Source organism: Corvus brachyrhynchos, unplaced genomic scaffold (assembly GCF_000691975.1).
Source record: "Corvus brachyrhynchos isolate BGI_N302 unplaced genomic scaffold, ASM69197v1 scaffold32, whole genome shotgun sequence".
NCBI lineage: Eukaryota > Metazoa > Chordata > Aves > Passeriformes > Corvidae > Corvus > Corvus brachyrhynchos.
Window position 1 is genome coordinate 6,433,094 of NW_008237919.1, and position 21,219 is coordinate 6,454,312.

Sequence of the window (21,219 nt, forward strand, 5' to 3'; positions counted from 1 at the left end):
CAGAAATCTTAAGAAAAAAATATCTTCAAAGTGAAGGATTGTGGAAAAATCATTAATAAATGTCATGCCAAAAAAATACATTTAACCACAAACTTTGGTAGCATGGGCTTCTTTGGCTCCCTCCTCCAGGAGGAGGATAGGAAAGAAAGATGATTGCAACATGTTCTAATAAATTAATGTGTTGAAATTAAAAGAATGGAATTTGGAACAGAACGTGGAATTTGATACCTTTGTCTTGGAATCCATGGAGTCTTGTACATAAGGAAAAGCTATTTCATATTTTTCCATAGTAAATCTGAATTTATTTAGACCAGCATGTAAAGACTATTTCCAGTCTGTTCAGTTAGAAATGCCTATAATTTTAGAAGAGAGAGACTGAGAATAATTATTAGTATTTATATTTTAGAGTATCTTCTTCACACTGAACACATTCCTGCGCAGAGCCGCACAAAACTTGTGGGGCAATTGTGAACTTGTGGGCTTTGTGACATGAGACCCATATTTTGCAAATATGAATTTAACTGTTGTGCTCCCTTCATTTTTTCCCTGCCTGTCCCCCGAGGACTTGTGTTACAGCCAAATGGTGTTCTCCAGTGTATTTGGAAATTGGCATTCCTTGTCAGATGATTAATCACAAGTTATGGTACTATGCCTACTGCACCTTGTGGGATTCCCAGGTTGTCTCTCCTGCGAGGACTAGGGAAGATCCATCCATGCTGCTTACCTCTTCTGGAGAAGCCTACAAAACATATCATCATTTGTGCTAGAAAGCACAATGGAATTTTAATTAAGTTCTTCGGTTTGGACTTTGCAATAACAGCAGGAGAAAGTAACTTTCTTAGGGAGAAATTCTAGTTCCACCGAAGCCATTAAGCATTACTAGTACCAGCAAATTCTTGGGAAATTTTGTGGCACAGGGTAGATCCTTTGAGTACTACCAAGTACTCAAGTCAAGACCAGAGTTATTATTTGGGGTCTATGAGATTTCCAAATGCATAAAGCTAATTATTTTTATATTTTCTCCTTTGTTTTTAGTGCAACAGAATGGGGCTATGGTACTCAGTAGCAGTGAAATTATATTTGGTATTTAATAAATCTCAGCACCACTTAGCTTTTTTGAATGATAGAGGTTTATTGATAGCTCATTTTGTGGTCCTGGTATTAAAGCATCTGTAGCCTCTCATTTCAAACAGTTTTTCATAGTAAAATGAAAACAGCTCAGCCAGGATGTACCCAAGGGGTGCAATTATTACTTATTACATTAAAGTGAAAAGAGGAGGTACTGAGATAAACAAGTATTCTAGAAGAAGAATTGTTCTAAGTTTACTTCTATTTTTCCAGAAATACTAAACAATGAGACATGCAGAAAAAAAGTGAGGTATTTTTTGGCACAGGTTTTATTCTTTAACTTTTGGAGTCACGACTAGTGGAGGCAAGACAAAAGAGGGATTTAAAATGATCGATGATTTGAGATATCTATCTGTAACAAATGATTTTCAATAAAACCAGTTTGCACAGAGCTGAATGGCAGGTATTGCCATGAGCCTCTTGCAACCTGCTGTTGCAGCCCTCCGTGAGCTCCAGGTACATGAAGCATTCAGTTCACATGGCACTGATTAAACCATCAGGGTCAAAAATAAATAGCAGACAAGATAACAGAGGAAAACCAGCTGAGGCATTAGTGCTTGCTGACAGTACCTTTGTACATCAGAGACCAGTGCACATTTTCTGATCGCTGTACCTATGGAAATAGGTTCTTCTATTAAGTCATTCTGTAAGTTATTACACAGTCTCTTGCTGAGAAGGATCCAGGACATGAAGGAGCCTCACGACTTCTGGTTGTTATCTTCTCCAATGTATCCTGCAACGAATCACAAGACTCTCCATCAACTTTACACCTGTAAGAAAATATTTAGGAAACACAAAGACTCTAAATCAATCAATGCAAGCCACAAATAACTTCATTAGAATCAATATATTCAGTCAGTGCAGTTTAGACAAGGCACGGCCAAAAGGTCTCTAAACAGCAATCCAGTCTCAGTACTGCCTTGCATGGTGAATAACAGACTTACAGATTTTAGACTGGGCACAGATTTTAAATCAACAAATTGTTGATAGGTTAATGAATACCCCTTTTCCTTGATACTTTCCTTCGCATGAAGAGTTGCAGTAAAAGTTCAGGAGGGATGAGTGATTGTACACTGCTATTTTGTAAATATAATACAGGCTGTGGCATGCTTTATGGTAGGTAAGTGCACAGGGTTCTTATTTTGGGTCTACTCTGCTCCCCACAGCTTGAAAGTGCCATGAAACTACAGAAAACACATACAGAGAAAACAACATTAAAAGGTATCTAGTGACTTAGGTTAGACAGAAGAAACTCAGTTTCTATAGTCTGCCAAAGAGAAGGCTCAGGGGAGACAAGATCAGAGAATATAAATACCTTCAAAGGAAGGGGATTATTTGCATTACCAGAATACGACAAAACACAGAACATGGGCTCCAAACTACAAAACACAAAGTGCAGAGGAGTAATTAAGCACTGAATGAAGCATGGTGCCAGTGAAGAAGGGGCCAAGAGGGAGGAACAAGGTCAGAAGAGAAGACATAAACTAATAGAGGAGGAGAGGATTACAGACATAATTAATTAATTCACTGTTCAGGAAACTGGGGGATTAGGAGTAGGCTAAAAAAAAAAGCTATATCTTTCCTCCCTTCACAGAAGAGCTCTACAGCCTGCTGCACACTGCCCACCAAGGCAAGACATCTTTGTCTTCAGTGAACTTCTCTGTGCAGGTACCACTTTTCCAGGAAGAGCCCACCTACCAAAGCAGGGCTGTCACGATCCCACACACTGCACCCAACCTTCATCAAGTCTGCACCAACCCAACTGCCCCAAGGGTGGAGAAGAGTTCTTGGCCTGATCTGATCATCTCAGAGCTTAGGTTTTGCTATATACTTCTCTTCCATCACTCATACTTTCCAGGGAAGTGCAATCAAGCTTCTTCCTTGAACTTTCCAATCCTTTATGAGAGCTAAAGGTTTTTTATTAAAATATGCTACATTAATAGTATATTCTTAGCTAACATTTTATTATCTTACAACATTTTAAGATTCATGCTATTTCTTTTCCCTTTATGGAGAACTCCAAATATGCAAAAATGAATCTCCATTTTAAAGGAAGAAGGAAGCAGGTTTTGAAACAAATGATAAAGACAGAAAAGTCATTGCTTTTGAAATACAAAGAATGTCTAAATCATTGACAATACACAGTCAGAGACAGTTATATGCCCACAACTGCCACATATCCATTTCTGAGTTACTGAAGCAATGTCACAGGTGAAGATGAATTCATTATCAAAATAATTTTCAAAATTAAAAAATTGATTATGCTTATTGGAAAAGCACTATGGTCAAACAACAAAACATCTTCGGAATATCAGAAGTAGAACATGGGTTCATAAAAGACACCATACCTTCAGATGCATATTAAAAATGGTCTTTTTGTTTAGGTTTTTTCAGTTAAGTCATTGGTTCCAAAGCAGACATAAGTTTAAAGTATTGCCATGAAGTAAAATATGCATTTATGTTTTGGCTAAATAAAGAAAATTTCAGAAGATGACAAATTATCATAGTCAAGAACTATTTCTGGAAAAGCAGCGCCTGATTAGTCCACATTTTAATCAAGTAAACAGAGGACAACCAATTCTATAAATAATATTGGGATTTATGTGAGTAAAAATTAGCAGGATGCGATCTTTACAGACTCAGTTGTTTTCAGATTAATTGGAATACATAATGAAAGTAATTACACTCTGATATTTTGGTGCATGTCTCAGTGTATGTTGGAAGGAGTCCAGTAAGTTGTCTGTCTATATCTGATTTATAGAATAATGATTTATCATTTTAAATTGCTCCTTATGAGCAATAAGCATGGATTATTTGTATAAATAGTAAATGTCTCTTGATTTTTACCTTTCTGTGCCCCCAAAAAGATGTCAGTAAGTATAAAATATTAAAAATAACTCTGAGTGATTTACTAAAAAGGAAGACCCTTTTGAAGCTAAAAAAGTGAAAATTGGCCTGTTTTTCAACAGGCCTGTGTATACTGCAGACCACCCAGACTGGCTGTGCTCCATGTGCCCAGGGGGATGCAACTGGCAGTGTCCTGGCTCACTGGCTGCACAGCTGGGCTCCAATCCTGCTTGGGCTGCATTCTACAGCATCTCTAACTATGGGCACTGTCACAGCAGACCACAAAGCTTAATTTTCATCGATTGGCATGATCTTGTTCAATTTTCGTTATAGTTATAGTTATATTGAACTTGGTACTTTTAACCTGTTCATATTTTTTTCATCTGTCCCATGTACATTTTTTCAGATGGCTAGTTGTACAGATATATATATATATATTTATACCAGATAATAGCAGTGGACACACTTCCTGGTGATTATTTTTGTTTTAAGATTTTTATAAGCAGTATTCAGATGAAAGATGGAACTAAAATTTTAAGAATACACAAGAAGAGCCTGTTAAAATTGCTTGTACAGGTAAAATAAATGACCCTCTATTGCTGTTTCACAAAAACAAAGCTTTTAAACTATGTTTTGTATTTAAAACTGCATTATTATGAAAAGGAAATTTTAATCGTAGTTAGTGAAATAACATATTGCTTCTGGTCATCCTGGGCCTCACTTCTAAAGGTATCTGCTGCCTAATAAAGCAGTTCATTACTTCGTGGGATTTCAGAATTACTGCAGTAGGCCAGCTGCTTTTTCCCCATCAAAATCAGTGCCATTAAGATGCTGAGGCACTTTTGAAAAGCAGCGATACATGCAAGAACATTGTCACAAATATGTCCATATATTCTTTAATTTTCAGATTCAACTGATGTTTTTCTTGTCCATTTTGGAGTTTGTTTGTAAACTGGAAGACAGAACTCCTTTTTCTGCTTTTTTAATTCAGTCTATCAGCTTTAGATGAAATAACATGAATGAAGAAAATACTGTGTTTGCAACTCACAACTAAAAATTCCACTGGAAGTAACTCAGGAAAGCTTCAACCAGTACAGCAGAAACTGAAAAAGCTCCAAAATTAAAAAAAAAACAACAAACCACAACACAGCAAACAAACCCTCTTTTCTGAAAGACTTATACAATGCAAAGATTTATTCAATGGAATACATATTATTAGGCAAAATGCACTTTTGAATTCATTAACATCTGAGAATAGTAAGAGCAAAATTAGGCCTTAGAACAGACTGTCATTGCCATGAATATAAATAGCATTTTTAAAGAAAAGTGTACTTATTTTAAACCAACACCTTTCAGTTTAAAGAAAAAAGGATGGCTTTTTTGTGTTGGTAAGAATGAACATGAACTCTGAGGTTTATGGGTTGTACCTCGAGACTATAAATATTTTAATCATAAGTGATAATATCCACAAATCTGAAATGCACCCAGTTCCATACTGTCTGAGCAGATGATGTAGTGTAGTTATAGGTGGTGTACAGTGATAACATCACTAGTCCAGCAGCAATTTATACCAGATAATAGCAGTGGACACACTTCCTGGTGATTATTTTTGTTTTAAGATTTTTATAAGCAGTATTCAGATGAAAGATGGAACTAAAATTTTAAGAATACACAAGAAGAGCCTGTTAAAATTGCTTGTACAGGTAAAATAAATGACCCTCTATTGCTGTTTCACAAAAACAAAGCTTTTAAACTATGTTTTGTATTTAAAACTGCATTATTATGAAAAGGAAATTTTAATCGTAGTTAGTGAAATAACATATTGCTTCTGGTCATCCTGGGCCTCACTTCTAAAGGTATCTGCTGCCTAATAAAGCAGTTCATTACTTCGTGGGATTTCAGAATTACTGCAGTAGGCCAGCTGCTTTTTCCCCATCAAAATCAGTGCCATTAAGATGCTGAGGCACTTTTGAAAAGCAGCGATACATGCAAGAACATTGTCACAAATATGTCCATATATTCTTTAATTTTCAGATTCAACTGATGTTTTTCTTGTCCATTTTGGAGTTTGTTTGTAAACTGGAAGACAGAACTCCTTTTTCTGCTTTTTTAATTCAGTCTATCAGCTTTAGATGAAATAACATGAATGAAGAAAATACTGTGTTTGCAACTCACAACTAAAAATTCCACTGGAAGTAACTCAGGAAAGCTTCAACCAGTACAGCAGAAACTGAAAAAGCTCCAAAATTAAAAAAAAAACAACAAACCACAACACAGCAAACAAACCCTCTTTTCTGAAAGACTTATACAATGCAAAGATTTATTCAATGGAATACATATTATTAGGCAAAATGCACTTTTGAATTCATTAACATCTGAGAATAGTAAGAGCAAAATTAGGCCTTAGAACAGACTGTCATTGCGATGAATATAAATAGCATTTTTAAAGAAAAGTGTACTTATTTTAAACCAACACCTTTCAGTTTAAAGAAAAAAGGATGGCTTTTTTGTGTTGGTAAGAATGAACATGAACTCTGAGGTTTATGGGTTGTACCTCGAGACTATAAATATTTTAATCATAAGTGATAATATCCACAAATCTGAAATGCACCCAGTTCCATACTGTCTGAGCAGATGATGTAGTGTAGTTATAGGTGGTGTACAGTGATAACATCACTAGTCCAGCAGCAGCAGCAATTATTACCTTAAGCAACACAGAACAGAACAACAGAAACGGTGTGGTAGACGTTAGTATTCAGATACAAAGCTACCCAACATCATTTATATAATGTGTTGGGGCTGAGTCTAAGTGATAATAAACTAATGCAGATTCATTATGATGACTCAGAGAAACAATATTACATTATAAATACCAAGTAATATGTTTCTGTTCAGAGTGGATGTGGTCTTGCTAAGAAAAACAGCTACCTTTAAAAGTTGTTCCTTTGGGCTAAAAGAGCTGCTTGAATTCTTGAAGATAAAGATTACTGAAATACCAATCAAAGACCTCTAAAAGACTTACAACTGAAGAAGAAAAGGGGAAAACAAAGGAGATTTTTCTTTTTAATATACAAGTGACTTTCTTGTTTTCTATAGTGAAAACCTTGTTACCATAAAAGTTTGGGGCTACAGGTTGGAGTGGGAGATCTGGATAATCCAAGTGTGTAATAACACAAGTACAGTTTGGAACAGGTCAGACAGGAGCTTTATTAGCTGTGATCACAGGGAGAGAATATGTGGACAGTACTGCACTCACTGCTCCCTTATGCTCTGCTAAGTGATTGCAGCCTGTAATCATTCTAATATAGGCTGTGTCAGGGAATTAAAAAAAAAAATAAAAGAGGTGAGAAAAATCGGTCATTTTGATGTTAACAAATTCAGGTATCCATCTCCAACAGGGACAGACTTCAGTAGCTTGCTGGCCACCATAAGCCCAAGAAGGACTAACACAGTAAATAAGGTGAGGACGTGGAGCCTATATTATCAGGCATACCCTGTATCACCTTCAGTTAGCAGTGGGGAGGGGAAACAAACAGACTGCAAACTCCTATTTGAAAGGACTGTTCTTTTTACTTAGGATAAACTTCTTAGCCAGAACTCTCAAACATCAATACTCTGAAATATCAATGATTTTACCACCACACTGGTAAAACATGACTCAGGATGTTGACTCTTATGGCATATCCAATCAATCCTGTATTATCAATCACAAAAATCTAGCTTTTCTATTGTCCCCTGACACCTGCACTTGGGGGATGACTGTGCTCATAGCGCAAATCTGTTTTATGCAATGTGCTGGCGTAATCTTCCCAGTCACAAGAAGTTCACGGGGTCATGTCTTGCAAGTGTTAAGGAAAAACACTTCCTTGCTGATGTGCCTCCTCACCCCCTTCCAAATACACACACCAAATATTCTGATGAATGCCTCAATACATAATAATGTCTTTCATGCTGTATTTTTCAACTTTTATGGACAGGTTGTAATCGGAATGTGACTGTGAAATAAACAGGTACTAAGTGACTGACAATTCCCACAGATGTAAAAGTAAGTCCATTTTAATCCCACACTGTTAAAATAGTTCCTGCATGGATTCTAAAAAGCATTGTCTTTACCTGAAGCTAAAGAAAAACTTCAAAGATGAGGCCCTTTGGCTTTCTTTTTAAGCCCATGCTACCAGAATGATAAACTTTGTAAAAAAGTTATGGCATTGTTATACTTTGTATTTCTAAGAGCAAAGTAAAAAAAAAAACCCAAACCATTTGTACCACAATCATACATACTCCTTTGTATATGCTCTTTATAATTTATTTGCCCTGACAAGTACACACTGGTTTTTTTATTTGTGGCAGGACTCATAACATAAGTCTGCATCTTTTTCACATTAAATTCATATGACTAAAATCAAACCAAACCAAAACTGTAAATACCTTACACTGATTCTAGACCTGGAAGTTATCAGCTATGCAAATAACAGATAACACTATTCCTACTCATTCCAGAAAGATGAATAAACAGAAAAATTTCATTACAGGCATCATGTGCCTTGTACATACAAATAATTCCTGCTTCTTAATTTGTCCTCAAATACTTCTGTATATGCATTTAGTAGTGGGGTATTCATACAGATACTACACACTAGAGCTACTCAACCTCTCTACCCCCATGATCCAAGTAAAAAAAAATTAAAACTTCTGGGTGCTCTTATCAGGGACTGTAACTCTGGCAAGAATTAGGGGCGGAGGTAATTTGCAACTCACAATTTGGAAGAAGCAACTGCGGACTGAACGGTGAAGGCTCTTTGTAGTTAATGCTGCCAAACTCTTCCCATTAGAAACCCTTCATTTCAGTTGTTAAAAACTCTTCCAGAATTTAACTGTTGGGGCTGAAATGTTCCATGTCTGATTTCCAAAAGACAGTTAGCATAAATTGTCCAGTTGTTTTCAATAATAAAATCAGCAGAAAATATCTTATTTGCCAATCATGCTATTTACCAGTGATTACTACAACAGTTTTGTCAATAATTTCTGGCAGTATGATGTCTTGAGGCAAGGAAGTGAAATTTGGCATTGAATAGTCTTTGTGTGATGGATAAGTCTTTTGTTGTGCATCTACATGGATGGATGGGAATAATGCTCAAATGTAGCCAAGTTATAATTAATTGAGAAAATATCTAAATGCATATGCTTAGTAGCAGTTGATAAATAGCATTTCCAAGGATTCTGTCCATGCTAAGCCTATTTTCTTTCTGACCCCAGGATAAAACAGGCTAAGCCTACACTCTAAGTCTCTACCATTGCTTTTCCCAGCTGTGCTGTGCCAGAAGACAGACAAAAAACTAAGGTGGAGGTTACACAAGATGGTTGCATTAATGGGACCACTCCCTGCGGTTGGTCAGGGAAAGGCATGAGTCTCCTTTCTAGACCTTTTATCTAGCTAACTTCACAAAGGCATTCTGCAAAGCATCCTTTCTCAGGCCCTTAGCTGTTCATCAGCTCAAGCAGAAGACTATGGTGGTCTTGCAGAAGTGTGGGGTTCTCACACCCACATCTGACATTGGGGAGTGCTGTACTGTGAGCTAGTAAAGTCTGAAGAATAGTTGTCTATTGGTTTTTTACTCCATGTCCAAAATTTGTACTTAAAGTTAGTATTCATATTCATCTGCTTCAGCTTACTATCTGAAAAATGGGACTAATAATACTCTTCATTGCAGCAAACGAGTATGGCAAGAAGTTCATTACTGCTTGTGGAACAGCTGAGTACACTAATGAGGAACATGAAAGAAATGGTCGTAAGGAAACAAATAATTCTCCATTACATCAGTCTTGCACGATGTGAAATGAATCAGCATTGGATGCTCCATGAAGACAATGATAAAACCAAATACTGAGTTCATTTATGGACCATATATATGAAACGTGTTTCCATGCCAGGTGTCTGACTTTAAGAGTCCCACTAGAAGAGGTTCATTGACAAGAACAAAAAAATAGTGTGTGTTCTTTTAATTAAAGATTGATCACAATACATAAACCCAAAGGAAGCTAGTTAAAATTACACAGATTACTGCCAGAAAGAAACTGAATTATGTTTTATTGCTTGATTTTTTAAACTTTGTGTCCTTTTGACATTTTTAAAAATCCATAATGTTAACACATGCAAATAGTAACAAAATGCAAAATGGCTACAATGAAAATTATAATCTTATCGTTTGAAGTGCTTATATGCTTCCATAGGAGCACCATTTAGACCAGATGATTTTACAATACATAAACATACTACAAGCAAAACCAAGATCTGATTTAGTACCTAACAATACATTCCTGAAACCTAGAAGAGACAAGAACGAGATCAACCTCAAAATTCCTGCAGAAATCAGAGGTTTAATGTAAAGAACTGCAAAAAAAACTTGGGATGACAGCAGTGACATGTTTTCCACTTTTTCCTGACATCTTTCTGGAGCTGATGTGATTTAGCACTGAAATACAATCCAATGACAAACAGTAAAAATCCATCTTTGATGCAATTTCACAAAGCGGTCCTCTTTAACAGCAGGTTTTCCATGAACACAAGATGAAAGCTGAAAAAAAAAGTCAGGCTAAACCTTTACCCAAGACTTTGGTTAAGAGTCTCTTACCTGCTAAATAAGAGGGCCAAGGTTCCAGGCTGGAGATCACCCACACTGTTTAATGTTTCCAGCATCCCCACCACTACCTCCACCAGACATGGCCCCCACTATTGTCCCAGAAGACTGGCCACCGTCCCTGTACCATGCCACGGCCCTGGGAACCCAAGGTGCAACTTCAGCTCACAGCAAGGCAACAGAATCACTTCAGACAGCAGCCCTGAGCTGGGGTCATAGGAATGCCACTGGGCAGCTGGAAAAGATGTAGAGCTAAGGGTGGACATGGGCAGCCTATTCCCAGTGGTCAAAGGGTCAAGCATCTTCTCTGGTCTCACTTTGTTTAGCAGTGCAGGGGTAGTCCAAGGAGCCTGTGCCATCTGAGGGACCAGACTGCTAAAAGGGGGTAAGGGCTTCCTAGCTCCTTTCTACCAGTTCATGCCCCTCACTGGGCAAGCTGGTACCCTTGGAGCCCCTGTTCCTCAGCTCAAACCATCAGTAGCTGATTACAGATATAAGCCCCAAAGGTTTTCATCCTTCTTGCCATCACAGCCTTTAACAAAATGGAGGTTTCTGGCAGCTTCCCCTCTGTCCTGTGCCCTTTGTAACCAGAAGATTCCAGGCACTCATTACCCCTGTGTGCCTACCCTTAAAGGGCCTGAACTTGGAACAGGGATTTAGAGCCCATGCTTAATAAATTAATCCAGTGACTTACAATAAGAAGATTTCAAACACTACTTCTTTGAAAAATTTCCTTATTATATATTAGCATAAAATGATAAATATTTCTGTGTGATGCAAATGATATGTGCTGCACTGGGCGCAGGACAGTGACTTATGCAGGTCACATGCCCTTCTGCCACATGCGTTTTAAGCTGCATGTACAACATAACCTGGTTATCTCAAAAGCTGTGGTATAGCTGGACTTTCCAGTGATGTCAAGAGCCATTTATAATTATGAGTAAAATTAAACTACCACATATTTCTGCCTTCAATATGGCAAATGAGTACTAATCATTGCACTACATTTTGTCATTGCTCAGATTTTTTTCCAGAATATTCAAAGAACTTTTTGAATATTACATTTTCTAGCATGATTGATTTTATTGCATCAGTCATATTATTTTCCTCTTCCAAATTATACTTGCTGAAGAAACAGAAACATGTTGAGCAAGGAAAAAAATCTATGTACTCAAAAAGAAAAGTACTCTTAATTTTGAAGATGCAATGAATTCATATTTTTAATTTACAAATAAAATAAAATATTTCTGATTATTCTCAGGTTAAACATATGCAATGAGTTTCCTGTGAGACAGCTATATTTACTGAGTATAGCAGGTCACTACGTAGAAGACATTACTTCATTGCCTGAGGTGCCAGGAATGTGCAATCGCCCCTGATTACTCTTAGCTCTGTCCTGTGAGGTACTAAACAACTTTGACTTTCATATCAGTAGTAGCCAAAAGTGCTTTGCATTCCTTAGGAACAAGCACATGAAAGATCCTTCTCTAAATTAGCTGAAAAACGGTTTCATGCAAAATTTTACATTTGTTTTTAATGAGAAAAGTTAATTCCAACAGAACAGGATGACTATGCCAAGAGAACATTTGACCCACCAATTTCAGAATTTCCTTCAATTTCTGAGCAATCTCCTGTACCAACACAGACTGACTTCTTGTATGTACACTGTCCGTCCAATTTTATTTCATAAGTTTTTGTTCCAAGTGCTCACAAATTCACTATAAAATGTTTTATTCCAAGTATACTATCTGCAAACAACTAATGTAACTTTATTATATAAAAATTTGTTGAAATTTTCATCAATGAAACAAAGAGAATTGCCATTCATAATCTGCAAGTGATCCACTAAATGAGATCTATTACTATGAAGTTGTCAGAACACCAGTCACTCTATAAAGGAAAAATACATTACACTACACATTAATATTAGAAAGGCATTCCCGTTTTCTCCTTTTTTTTTCCCCCATTTTCACTTCTTTCCAGCTGAAAAGTGTTTCTCTTTTAGGAGTTTGTTCACATTCTTGGTCAGCAGGAGTTAGCTGAACTTCAGACCTTGTGTGAGTGCCTCTGCCTTCCCTGTCCTACACCAGACACACAGTTTCAACAATGGACTTCGCTAAAATAGTGATAATCAATGCAGGCTCCCTCTCATCTTCTGGGTCTACTCAGTGGCCAGTGCTGGACAGACTAATCTGACTGAACTTGCCAAAAGAGCTGTTGCTGTTGCTAGAAGAGAAATCTTTGCATCAGCGTAGGTAAACCAAATACTTATGTTACCAAGAAGTTCACCAGGTCCAGTGGAGGTGGACTTTATTAGAACAAAAGATGACAAATGTCACAGCAGAGAGGAAAGACATTTCATTTAGATCTTCCACAAATAAGACTTCCGAAATTCTTTTAGCACTTCAATTGTTTGAAGCACATTTTTCAAATGAAAACTGGTTTTTGTGATTTGTAGATATTTTTAAGACCTAAACCTCCATAAATTTTGGCATTTTGAGCAGTCAGCATTTCAGCAATGGTGTTCTGAGCCACTAGAAGCAGCCTTTAATATAAGCCTTACAGGTATAAGTACAACACCTTAGTTAATTCTGTGTTACAACTAAACTAATTTTGTAAGGGATACATTGACATTTTCTACTTTTAAAATGTATAAACCAAAACAAAACCCAACATCCCAATGTATTCTTTAAAGCTTGGCAAACATTCAGACTATATGTTTAGTTTCCTCTATTTCTTTCTTAATACTTGTCTTTAGATTCTTCAATGAAGAATATCTGTTCAACTAAGGAACAAAAATTATGAGGTCGCTGATGCTCTTTTTGCTTGTCATTGGTTGCTGTTATTTCAACTCAGCAGAGAGCTGTTGAACATGAGAGCATAAACTAAATGTCAGGTCTAACTTGCACAAAGTAGACATGCTGTCTGTTTTACTGCCCTGCTAGTTCACACAAGGTGAAGAATATAACCTAGCTGAGGCGGGGTAGGAAAGAGGATTAGTCCTGCAGTACCCATTCATACACTCAGCAAATCTACCATCTGCCATGAAAAGGTGGGATGACCTGCAGCACTTCACAAGCACAGTAGGAAAATTCATTGTAATCTGATCACTGTAATCACTGCAATTACCCAGCTCTGTAGCAGCACCAGGAAGTGGCCAATAAGTTCCTCTAGCTGTGGAAGAGCACAGAGTACTCATGGACAGGAGGAAAGGACAGAACAGGTTGTGCCTTGCCTCCCGCTTCAGGCTGTACTTGCCTGACAGTGCTACCAGGAACGGGTGCCTCAGAGACCAAATGTTTCCTATCACAAGGCCTGCAGCTCCCGTGGACACAGGCTGCTCTGCCCTGGTAGACACGACATGAATGACAATGAGTTTGTTATGAATATAAAGGTAATTGCCAACCTCAGCTGCCATCCCCTGTATTTCTGTTCTGTTAATATAATGTGCAATTTCCCTTTACAGTGACATTGTGGTTCCGATCATTTCAGAAGCATTTTGTTTGCTGGAGTATTTACATGTAGTATCCACCTTTATTCAGTCAGAAGACAGCTAATTTCTTTGCTGCTCTAATTACATCAGAGCAAAACACAACGTGTTTATGCTTGTTCTTGTCAGCCAGTTTGAGAAAGTGATTCCCTTTGAGTGACTCTATCACCCAGTTTCTGATGTTTTGTTTGTGGACTACCTAATGATCTGTTCCTAAATTTCTCTGGAGTTGTGCATGCGGTGACTTGCAGGCAGTGCAAGTATAGTCCATAGAGGGCTGGGTATTGTTCACAACAGCCTGTACATATCCAAACTGCAGAGTAAGCTATAATAGTATCAGTGCCTGTATCTGTTCATACTCCACATGCCTGTGGTTACATGTGTCGACTTGCAGCCTGAGTCACATAATGATGGGTTACATCTAATATACTACCATATAAGCATGGAACAACAGGATTGGGAAGCATACATGTCCAAATTGATTCTGTGGAAGCAATTGTATGACATAGCTGCTCACCATAGGTGAGGAGTGGGCTTGCCCCAGAAGGTCCTCTGAGTTGTATAATATTAAAACTGAAAACAAAGTTGTCTTTGGAACAATGGAATTCCTTTTACAATTTGAGTACTGAATTCAAAATTTGAGCCAGCAATCAAAAGAGACAGAGAGAAAAAATCAGAAATTACAGAAGTCCTGAGTAAATATAAGAGCCTCTATTGGCATTAAGGCAGTTTGACCACATTTCTCCCAGTTCTTACTTCTGGTCTTGCTTTGGCATTCTCTCACATTTTTATCACTTAACAGGATAGAAATAATAGGCAAGAAATACAATTCCATTGCTACCTGCAGGGCTGAACATTCTGTCTCAGAAACCAAGTTTCCTGAGCTAGTCAAGAAACTGATAGTGGGTTTGTCTCCGCCCCCCCAAGCTGTGGTGAACAGAGCCACTCTGGCAGGGTCCTGTGCTGCTCAGCAGAAGAGTTCTACTATGAAAACATCTGTGCATCAGAAAGGGGAGCCTGGATGTGTCTGCAAGGGCAACAACAACTTCTGACAGCAAAGGGGAAGAGATGCAACATTCTCTGCCATGCACACATCTGGTAGGGGTGGGAGGGGGTTTGGTTTCGGTTTTTATGAGAGGTGAAGGTAGGAAGATCAGATAGGAAGGAAAAACAAATAACTCAGGATTTTCAAGAGTTAAACTGTCCTTAAAACCAGTTCCCCCACTGAGATGAAAGGAACAGCTTGCACATGGCCTCAGCATTGCAGCTGCACACTCAGGTTTCCCCTCCACCAGGGATTTTATCATCTACAGCTTCTCAAGCTCAGTGTAACTTTAAGCAAATGTAAGTAGTGTCTACATGACGTGTACAGCTCTATTTCTTCTACAAGTCACAGCTCTATCAGACATTCTACTTCTACCCAAAATGTTTCTCAAACATTTTGTATGCAGGAACCAAAGAGTAACATGGAGAGAAAGTGCCAGAGGTGCACGAGACTTGAAGCACCCAAAGGCTTTCTTAAGCAGCATCCAAATCTGAGGGGATACAGCTGCTCTCCTGAAGATGCAGGGCTCTGTCCCTGTGTTTCATAGGCTTTAAAACCAGGATCCTATGCCAGCAAACAAATCTGAGATATTGGTAAATAGACTCTGTAACCTAGGTATCACAGTCCTATTTGAGGGAAAAAAAAACAAAACAAAACAAAGTACCAGTAAAAGCAATTAAAATGTATATGCTTACAAGCAGGATTTAATTCTGCTTGTATTATATTATCAACATGTAGCCACCTTTTATGCTGTCTGCTGACAGCATTTGATGCATTTTTCCTCCTGTGCTTATTTTTAGTTGCCATAGGAACTTTCTTATTTCCTGTCAGCTGATGTCCTTATTTAGTACTATTAATTGTATAAAAGGGTGCTGATTCTGGTGCTCCAGATGCTGAAAAAAAAGCACTTTACAAAGGCAAGACACACACTTCAGTTTACTCAGTCTTTTGTTCACTTATTTCTATCAATATTTAATTCCAAAAGCTGGATACTGTGATAGCAGATGTTACCACACCAGTGGAATCTGGAGTAGATCCTCTCCAGTCTTTTCTTCTTGCTTGATTTAAGTTTCCCTCCCACTACCATAAATATATTTAAGTGAAATAGTATCTTTTGTCTGTATAGCTTGTAGGTTCATTCTTTCTCACTTCCCACATATCCAATTATTTTTTTTTCCCCCCCAAAAAATCAAAACTCCTGTTAAAATGCATAGGAGTGAAAAGAAAATTTTCCAACATGTGATGAAACATAGTCTGGAAAAATATTGGGACCTGAGGGGCAGTTCTTTTTGGCAAATACCAATTCTTCTTCTCTTACATATAATAACACACTTTGCAAAAGATTATTTTTCTATTAAATTTATTGTGTGGCCAGAGAGCAACAAAGAATGACTGGACTTGAGTGAGAACTACAACAGCTTAAACTGGCACTTTCTTTATCCACATCAACTATGAAATTTCCACAATTCTTCCCATGAAGTGGTCACATATTTGGAAAGAAAAACTGTTCAACATATATATTTGCACTTGAGTTCATATCATATGAAATTCCCATGCAAGTTTATTCTAGTCCTCTGGAAAAACTTCGGAAAATAGCAGCAATGTACGCAAAGTCCTCAAAAACATATTCTTTTTTCCACTTCACACCACTGCTCCTCATAAAATGGAGGAAAACAAGTAGGTTGGAATAAAGAAACTGGCAAATAAGCAAGCATTTAAAACTTTGGAAAATAATTCCTGTGGTGTGAGTTAAATTATGCAAACTTAATCTAAGGTTTTATTCAAGCATCCTAAAGACAACTTCTCCTCACTGACTTCAGGGGATGCTGGACTAGTCCCACTGAACAGGTAACTGGAGTATTATTGAGGTTGCTGTGGCACTAGGAGGATAATATTCTGCTTGGGAATGTTCCCAAAGCATATGGTGCATGCTCTTGCTGAGACAAGAACTGTCAAGTGTTTTAGTTGCTATAACTCAATGGACATTGGAGGTCAAAGATTTCCTACCTGATCCTGGAAGCTCCTACATAGAGGGTCTCTTTTGCAGAAGTCCTTCCCAGCCTCCTCAGCCCAGCCCCACCACCAGCAGAACTGTCATCAATTGACCCTAGGACAAGCTGTCCTGCAATTGGTAATGCTGATTTTATTTAGGCCTTGCTAAATTAAGGAAGAATATTTATTCAACAGCAAAAGCTTTTACTATTTTAGCAAAAGAAGAATGTCCCAAGCATCTGTCTTTTCTTCTTGAACAGGAAGAACTGAAGGTTTTGGGAACTGGAGATTTATTCTTCTAACCAGTTTTTTCTTTTAAAAGTGGTTTTAAAAAGCACTTTCTTTTGTAAAAGAAAGTGTATATGTAGATGTAAGTTGTTTTTATTTATTAGTGGGAATCAGAGAAGATATTTATGCTGATTACTTCACTATAGGACTGTTTGGGAGATTTAAAGACCTTGAACATTAATTTATATATCCAGATATTGAAATTTAAAACTGACCTTAGAAAAAAATTCTTAACTAGAATTCACCCATAATGCCTTTTCCCAAAATAAGTCTCCTAGCTGAACCAGGAGTCAAGTAATTACCATTATATTACAATGCTAAATTAAATAAATATTAATGGTAAATAACTATATTTAAGTTACCGTTATATAATAATGGCAAATTAAATAAATGGTAAATTAAACAAAGTAATTATTTCCCCTAGAAATTGGCAATTTTCTGTCTATTTTCAAGAATAGGCTACCAGCCTGATCTATTTTAAAATATGGGAGAGATGTGAACTAATCTGTAAGGGCAGCCATGCCAAGTTAAAAAAAATATTCCCAGTTTGTTGTTACTAATATGCAGTGGCATTTATAACATTACATTAAATTTGAAGGAAACTGCAAAGGTATCTAGCTTCTTTGGAAAGACCATGGCTCAAGATCTGGGAAGAAGCAGCTTAGCTGGAGAAAGTCACCTGCAACTGAAGTGGATGTTGAGTTTCCAGATGTCCTTTCCATAGGACCAACTGGGTCAACCACCACAGAGAGAAATGCTGGGAGGTTGGGGAACACAGGGGCTGCCTGAGCTGAGCAGTGCCCCATGGGAAGCGTGGATGGCCCCTGGGGGGATTGTCAGGAGATTTCAGGATCAGTTGAGAGAGAACTGTGACACTGAATCAGTTATGTTGGGTGTACCCACCCAAGCCACATCCCGCTAGGAAGGAAGGAAGAAAGGAAGGGAGGGGGACAGGCAGGCAGGAAGGCAGGAAGGAAGGAAAGCAGGAAGAAAGGAAGGACAGACAAAGCCAGGTTCACTGTCCGACAGCAGTGGGAGAAAGGTGACCAGGATAACAAGCCCAAAACACCCTGTGAAGTCAAAGGCCACAAAGACCAAAATCACTTCTAGAAACAAAACTGGAGTATTGCTCTTCCTCCTTTTTGCAGTGGGGACAGGAAAGGATTGTGTTCTCGCCACCTTGCTGTAGGGCTGGCATTGAGCATGAGAGCATGTTTGCTTTCTCCACTGCTCAAACGCCGGCCCAGCAGTGACTCTGTAAGATTCAACAAAGGATGAAGCAAGTTATGAGAACCATGCCACTAAGACTGAGACACTAATACCACTGCAGAGATATCTGAGGATACTGTTGTACTTACCAAAGTATGAGAACCAACACCACCCTCTCTAAGTCATACAAGTGAAAGAAGGTTATTTAGTGTCCATCTGGTTTTGCTCAAGAGATAGTAAATTATTATTCCTCAAATGTCTGCTGAAGGCTTTTCGAAGCTGCCAGACAACAGGATTTTTCCTAGCCTACAGATGTTACCTGCCATGTTATCTGAGATCAAAAGGACACGTTTCTACTTTTTATGCCCCTTTCTTTAAAGCAGTGTGATGGCTTGTTTATAGAACATGGATACTAGTACAGCTCAGGGAATAAGAAATTAACAGGCACTATCCAGCAGAGGGAGCACAGTAACGCAAAAACCCCTCAGCTATAAGGTGAGGAACTTTTTCTATTAAAACCCACAATAACTGGCAATCTGAGTTTACTGTTTTAGCACATGGCACGGAAAAGGCAGAATTGAAATAAAAATAGAGAGATGTAAGAGAGGAATGTCAAAAAAATACAAGTAGGAAAAAATTTATTTCCTGATATTTTCATCTGCAATAAGGCAAATGTAACTTAACTGCCGGAAAAATTGAGGTTTAAAAGAAGAGATCAAGGATGATCTTGGGAAGAGTAATAACATTTATTTTAAAATGCTGATTTTAATTTAAATAGAACTGGCTGCTTTGGCTGAAATACTCAAGTGCTGCTTTCAGTTTGATGGTGTACTTCCTCTTGCTCCTAATTAAGTCATATATCACAGAAATAACTGATGCACCCATTCATTTGGCATATGTGTAATTTTTAGAGTTCAGTGTGACAGAAATCTTACTAGATATGTTCTGACTTCTGTGCCTGTTACACTTTCTAATCTAATCAAGCTCAAATATTTGTGAATTAAAAAAGGAAACAAGAGCTAATACCTATTTTTATAAGAAATTATCATAAACCAGAGAAAGAATCCATCACATTTTGATGTGACTTACATGAACTACAGTAATTAAAGAAACAATGTAATACCTTAAAATTGTTACCATCTTAAATGCAAACATTTCTCAGGGTGCATTTCATTAATATATTTATACCACAGGATTTTTTAATTAGTGCATCTAAATTCTAAGCTGTGCCACTGACTGTTATTTGACCTTTGGCAATTCACAGTCTTTCTAAGAGAGTTTCTGTTATCTTTGTAATGAAAATCATATTGATTTCACAGCTGGGTACAGTGTAACAGCAGCTTTGCCTGCTGGTAGAAAGTGGTTGAAATAAAAACATAATTTTAAAAGGAAAGAGAGAAGAAAGAACTGGATGTTCTGATCACAAATGCTAACTACAGATAACTTGAGACAGAATGTTTTCAGTTTAACTCTTAGGTGTTTTCCAAAGAAAAAACTAAGCATGATGAAGACTGATTAGCTGTATTTTCTGTTAAGCAAACTTAACGTCTCTCCACAAACTAGCAGTAAGATTAACAATTGAAACAAAACATCTATACTGCTAAATATTGAAGATGTTCCCATCCAGCAGATTTATCATTTTGTTGTATTATATCCTAAGGAAATGAGGCTTATGCAAGCTCATTATCCATTCACTCAACTATTACCCCGATTTCCCTGGTAATTTTTCAACCTCTTGGACAATTTCAACCAAATCTAGAACAACAGTGGAAGTTACAGAGATGTCAAAGACTTTTGACCACCAGATCCAACTGAGATTGTATGAAGTTTAATGGACACTTGGTACATTTGGTAGTTACGTGTGCCTGCTCACTAAAAATAACTCCAGAAGTAGACTGGAAGTTGGGCACTGCAAGAGGTTTCTCATCCCCATTTGTCCTGGTTCTTGCAAGGACAGGGTTAGTTTTTGCAGTAACCAGGAGTGGCATGGGCAAGACCCAGAGGTTATTCTATACCACCTCATATAATTTCCAGGTGTGGGGGAAGGGGACCCTTCTGGGTTCCTAACATAGTGGGGTGAAGGGAGTGGTTGGGTGTTGGGATTCCGTGTGGTGAGCGCTCATGTTTGATATGGTCATTGTTACAGTTCGTTGTAGGTTTTTTTATTAATTTCATTGCTGTTTCCAGTAAATTGCTCTTATCTCAACCCACGATGTTTACCTTTTGTGCTTCCAATTCTTCTCTCCATCCTGCCACAGGGGAGAGAGAGGGGGACAGGGGAATGAGTGAGTGGCACATGGTTTGCAGTGTTTCAGTGGGAACACTAAATTGGGGAATGACATTCCTAAACCATGACATCAATAGTAGTTTAAAGACACAGCATCTTTACACTGACAAGACAAGTTGATCCACAGAAAGCAAAGGTGTCATCTTGGGAAAAAGTCTGAAGAATTATTTCTTAAGCATTATAAAAGTGAAACTGTTTTGCTTATATACTTATATTCCACAGCTCTTCTAGAATATCTTATTTCATAATTTAACATCTTATTTCATTCATTTATTTTTACATAATTCTATTTTAG

General features: G+C 37.7%; 1 long non-coding RNA gene across 4 annotated transcripts in view; it reads right to left on the reverse strand.

Annotated features, from left to right (window-relative positions):
• Nucleotides 1-1,107: 1,107 nt before the first annotated feature.
• Nucleotides 1,108-21,219, reverse strand: part of LOC108446475 — a 50,455-nt gene continuing 30,343 nt past the window's right edge. For 3 of the 4 annotated variants that reach the window (XR_001861653.1, XR_001861656.1, XR_001861652.1), the window contains one exon: nt 1,108-1,898. This is a non-coding gene — a long non-coding RNA (uncharacterized LOC108446475). The remainder of the gene's footprint in view (nt 1,899-21,219) is intronic. The other variant, XR_001861654.1, reaches the window with a different exon arrangement.